Source organism: Pelmatolapia mariae, linkage group LG4 (genome assembly GCF_036321145.2).
Source record: "Pelmatolapia mariae isolate MD_Pm_ZW linkage group LG4, Pm_UMD_F_2, whole genome shotgun sequence".
NCBI lineage: Eukaryota > Metazoa > Chordata > Actinopteri > Cichliformes > Cichlidae > Pelmatolapia > Pelmatolapia mariae.
This window is the reverse complement of record NC_086230.1, coordinates 3,033,850-3,039,849: the sequence shown is the minus strand read 5'-3', so window position 1 is coordinate 3,039,849 and position 6,000 is coordinate 3,033,850.

Genomic DNA, 6,000 nt, shown 5'->3' with positions numbered 1-6,000 from the left:
CTGTCATTTAATTTTTTATCTATTACTTAATTACTTTGGTGTTGTAATGGCCATTGTGACTTCCTTTATCATTAGGAAAAGCTGTAAAACTTATCAAAATATATTTAAAAGGACAAAATTTAAAAGTCCTTGGAGTCTGCCTTAGGGTGTTTTTTAGTACAACTGAACACCAGAAAATACATAAAGCATCAATATATAATTAATGTAGATGGTTTTTGCCTGCTAGGTTAATATGTAAATAAAAAGCCTTACTAAAATTAAATAAATAAAAATAAATTAATATATTAATGACCATGAGCTGCACATTAAACATCAATAGGGTCTGCATTATGCTAGGCATATTATCAATTAATAGTCTACAAATATGCAAAAGTCAAAGCTACTGCTATCAGTAAAACACACAAGGAACAGAACCGGTGTATAAGCCTAGCTTAATTAAACAACAAACTTTTGTTTTGATTTTTAACAGATAATTATTAATTTAGATTTAATGATGGAATTGTAAATGTAAGTAGTTAACCATGGTTCTATGATCAGGGTGCCGCAAGGGATTTGAGGCCCCTTGAATAAAGATATCACTTTGGGCTTTCACTTTCAATATTCTGCTTAGGTAATTATTTTTTATTTTGTGCGAGATTGATGAGATATGTGCAAGCACTTCCTAACATTTTAATATTTTTAATGCTAACTTTGTTAGGTTTTTTTTTGTGTTTTTTTTTGTGTTTTTACATTGATTGGCACCTTACACAAAATACAAATACAAATTCAATATATGTTAACTTTTTGGAATGAAATAAAGTTAAATTCTCATTTCTAAAAATCCTAAAAAAATATTTTTTGCTGCTTAAACATTATTTATTATAATTTTTATAATATTAAGTATAGACAAATATAACTTAAATAACCTTTTGGATATAAATTTTCAAACAAATTATAGCAACTAAAATGTGTGTTTGTCGTGACATCTCCGGGGGTTAAGGTGGGAAGAACAGAAGTAGAGGAAGAGACAGACACAGAGAAAAAAACAAACCAAATTTGCTAAGAAGAAGGAAAAAAACAGCAGAGAAGCCACAGCAACAACCAACATATGACATATGACACAACATGACCGTTTACTGTTTTCTAGGGCCCCTGTAAGTCATGGGCTGAGTAAAAGTGAGCATGTTAATAAAAAGCTTTGAACATTTTAATAAAAAGATCAAGCAAATCATATAAGCTGATTTTTATGGGCACTTCCTTGAACTTTTTGATCAACCCTCAAATTAGGTACCCTTAACTTAGAGTACTACATCAGTCCTGCAATAAATAATCACAAATAAATAAGCTGTTTTTCTTTAGCCTTCTAATATGACTGTATGATACTACACTAATGAACACTAATAAAAAGCTCATTACATATTCTGTCCCTATGGTTAGGGCTGGAGTCACTGACGATCTAAGTAATCACTGATGATGACTCTAATCTAACCCTTCCACTCTAATTCTAACCTTCTAACCCTACCTAACCTAGGGTTGAACATTGCTTGTAGAAAGAGTGTTATCTTTTCGTGTACCTTTTTTATGTCCCGTGATTGCCCAGGGTTAGGATTAAGAATAGAGGCACAGCATACTTCAGCCACACAGTTGGACAAGCAGTGCTAATACTATTACAATCTAAAATTTTAATATCATCTATGAGATGGAAAAACTGACCCAGACGATAGGTACACTAAAACTGAACGTATAGTACGTGTATACATGCCCACACATATACACAAAGCATACACTTTGTAAAGAGACATAGTGAGGGTGCTTAGTGTTTGGGTTCAATACTGACCCAATACACTGCTACCAGCCTGGCGTCACTCCGTAAGTGTGTGTGTGCTTGAGTGTGTGTCCACATAAATGTCTGGCGTCACTCAGGCAAGCCACTTGTCCAAAACACAATGTGTTTGTGTGATTGATTTAGATGGAGCCATGGAGGTAGAGACAGAGTTGTTGCATTTATATTCAAACTGCAAAATCAATGCAAAGTGGATTTGAATGAAAGGACTACACACTGCTTTCATCCAACATATGTATGTGTGTGAGCACACAACGACAGACTACTGTTGGCCATTATAGCTCCAACGTCTCAGTGGCGACCCTTAACGATGATGTTGTTGTTACCGTGGCTACAAATAAACTCATGCTACTCCATTTGCATTTGGAGAGAGAGAGAGAGAGAGAGAGAGAGAGAAACTGTGAGTATGTGTGTGTGCATAAGAAACAGATGAATCAGTAACAGGGTTATAAGCTGAAAAAGGGATAGAAAATACAATGACTTGTTTGTTTTTGTGGATTATGTTGTCTTTCTGTCTTCTTTTGCTGAAGTCTAATCGTAATTCTTATCCTTGTTTCTGAAAAAAAACAACATGTGATATAAATAGTTTGTGATGTGTATCAATTAATATGTAGTTTTTTTGCCTTATTTTTAATTGTTTGTTTGTTGGTTCCCTGAATGCCATGACTTGGGAGAAAAAGATTCCAAAAGCGACAAATCACAACATATTTTGTTAGCACTAGATGAGCATTAGAGCTGGGGTTCTTTGATTTGTCTGTGTGATACTTGGCTTCACTTGTCTTACTAAAGCAAAGAGACATATTTCCATGGACAAATAGTAATGACTTTCTTTATCACTAACAGGTGTGTCTACATGAAAAAAGTATGAAAAGCTGTAAGAAAAGACAACTGGATGCACCTTTGTAATCTCTCACTCGGGTGACCTGTTGACCTGATACTACTTTAGTAGTTATGGACTACATGGTAGAAAAATGTGGTTACACTTCTGGAGATCTCCAGATCAGCAGATTAAGTCAACCTGAGGATGACTGGCAGGTTAACACATTAGCTGGGAACAGTCCTATTCCATTTGGGAAACTGACTGGGGCAACTCTGGGTTCCATCTGAATAGGTATGAGTTTGAACCATTCTTTAAAAAAGACCCTGGACACATCAGTGGAACACTGAAACGTTTCCTAGAAACTTTCGGCACCTCACAGAATCCAGACAACAGGGGCACCAATGCTGTTATTTGTATGTAGATGTAGAAGATGCTGTCTCAAGGCATGCAACATCTACGTGGCTCATTACAGACAAAATTTACACCTGTTCCTTGGGGAAACCGAGGAAATGTGGAGAACTGACGAGAAGAGTAAAAAAGGAGAATCATCCTTGCCCAAAAGGAAACTAAATGTTGAAAAAAAAGCTACAATACACAGGACAACGCTTAAATCAGCAGAGGACACAAGCTTAAATGCCCACAATTATTTATTCTTACAAGTTTGTTTCAAGTAAGTTTGAGAGAATACAAATGAGCTCAGTCCAACTCCAAGCCTCAATGAGAATAAATGGTCTGCATTTACTTTTGTGTCACAGAGTCTGATAGAGAGATAGAAAAGAAAATAGTAGAGCTTTTGTTCTTATTGTGTCCCTCCTTAGATATTTCCAGGTCAGTTTATTTATTCAGGAAGCTTCACAATCAAAAAAGAATTTTGAAATGTGACCCCACTTTTTCACTGTCAGTCTGTTTCCATGGCTTATGTGTCTACAGAGTTCCTGCCCGAGGCAACACAGAACAGAAGCAGATTACTGATGATTTCACTCAAGAAGACATGCACTGATTAGAAAAGTGACTGGATAAGTAGGGAGCAGGCAGGTATTGTCTCACATAAAACTCAAAAATTCATACACATAAACACACACCGCAACAGTGGCTGCAGTGAAAGTGTACACTTAGTTGATCACACTTGGCGTAATGCGCTTTTAAAAGGCAATAACAGCCACAATAATTACATCCATCTCGATCTTTCTCCATCTTGTTAAAAATCTCCTCTCTCTGCTTTCTTTCACACTCAAACAGGGCACTTTGAATTTCTGCTGAGGCCATAAAAGGTTAGTGAGCACTCACAGCTTCTGCCACATTTAAAAAGCAGTAATGTTAGCAGTAATTAGCTTCCAGCCTCCTGTCTGTCTCTACGGAATGACATGTCTTGCTAATTGTCTCCTTCACCTTTTTTGCTTAATGTGTTGATTTACTGTGGAAGTTATAAAAAAGGACATAAGTAGTTTTTAGTTCTGGTTTAAAAAAAACCTGTAAAATCAGCAATAATTACTGCACCTCCCCTCCCCCCATCTTTGTCTCCAAGAATTCATGAGGGATTCTGTTTTAAAGATACTATCAAGCTGTAACAGATTAACTGGACCTTGTCTTTGTCCTCTGATTGTTTCTAGTTAATATTTTATTCTTCTGGCATATTTTAGTAAACATGGGACCTTAAATAACTTAAAAAATGATAATAATCTGAATTTCTTTCAGTATGATTAAAGTTTCCCTTTAGTAGTGCTTAAAAACTAGAGAGGACATAAAGCTTTAGCCTAAATCCTGTACCTATGAACTGCATATTTAACACTGTTTTACAACAAACATCAAAATCAGTATGGAGCAATTACTTTTTCAATTAACTTGCTGAGTTGACTGATACTATTCAGATACAAATGAGTGTTCTAGAGAGAGTTGCTTTATTCAGAACCTAAAATGGGCATTCTGACACTTTTATGACTGTGATGGTCATATGCTTTTTGCTAGGATGAAAATATTGAAAGGCTGGCTTACTAAAGCATTTAATCTAATGATTATTTAGCTAAAATACTCGTGTCATTACCTGACTCGCATTGCTGTTGCATTTCTCACCCTCAGCCCAACCTTGATCCTTATTCTCTTAACATCCAGCAGGATTTTGGGAAAGTTAATTTTGGGTTTTGACTTGCCCTGATGGAAGAGTTTTTAGGGGGAAATTGCAAAATGTTCCCTTAATTTTTTTTACTATTTTTTTTTGAACAACTTTATGGCAAGTGCCCTTGACCCCTACAACGTGGCCTAAAGTCTACATGTTTCACTAAAGAGAAGAGCCATTGCAAATCGACACAGACTTCTTAAATGTGATTGACTTTGTCTGTCTTCTTTCAGGTTGACAGTGTTCTCATCTGGACACCGTGAAGGCTCACTGAATGGTTGATAAATCATAAATATCAAGCAGATAAACACTTGTCTTGCTTCAGGGAGAACTAAACATGGCAAAGAAACAGCTAGCAACTGCAGCACATTCAGAAACTATACAAACCTCTTCAAATACCAACCTTTCTGCTAATTCTCTTCATCTTCTTCAGTTGAATTGGGACTTTAATTTTTCTCCAGATGTGTGTTTTTTAAAATTCAAGTTACTCTGTAGCTCCATTCAGTTTTATCTCATCTGACCAGTCTTCCTGTCACTGCATCTGAAAAAAACAAACAAACAAAAAGCCCCCAAATTAACACAAGTGGTCAACGGACTGGTTCCTCTATAGAGCTTTTTTACTCTACTTGAGCACTCAAAGCACTTTATACAACTGGCCTCAGTCACCCCATCACACAAGCACGTTTTTCTGTGTTTAAGTGCTTTCTATCTAACATTCATGTACATTTATACTCCAAGGGATTCATTGGAGAGCAATTTGGGGTTAGTATCTTGGCATGCACATGGGAGCAGCCAGGGATCCAACCACCAGCCTTCTGATTAGTAGTTGACCTGCTCTAGTTCTTGAGCTACAGCTCCCCTCGGTACTCATGTGGTGCTTTTCTACTCTGACTGAGCACCCAAAGTGCTCAACACTTATTTTTTAATGCTTCTTCATTTTCTTTGTTAAGCACATTGAGTGTTCATGTAATGAAATGTGCTATATAAGTAAATTTTTTATTGCCATGATGTTGTCTCAACAGTGTTTTACCACTGGGATGGTAAACAGTGCTTCCAGACCACAGACTGTAAATAAAAGATTTTGAAGGCTCACCATTAGTGTTTTGGCCACAGGTTTTTCAGTAATAGTCTAGTTATCAGGGAAAATCATTTCAGGATGGGGCTACAAAATCAGAGAAAGTCAAGTCAGCTATTCTCAGATTTAAATAAAGATATTTTGAAAAATATTTCAAGATACTGAGCTGG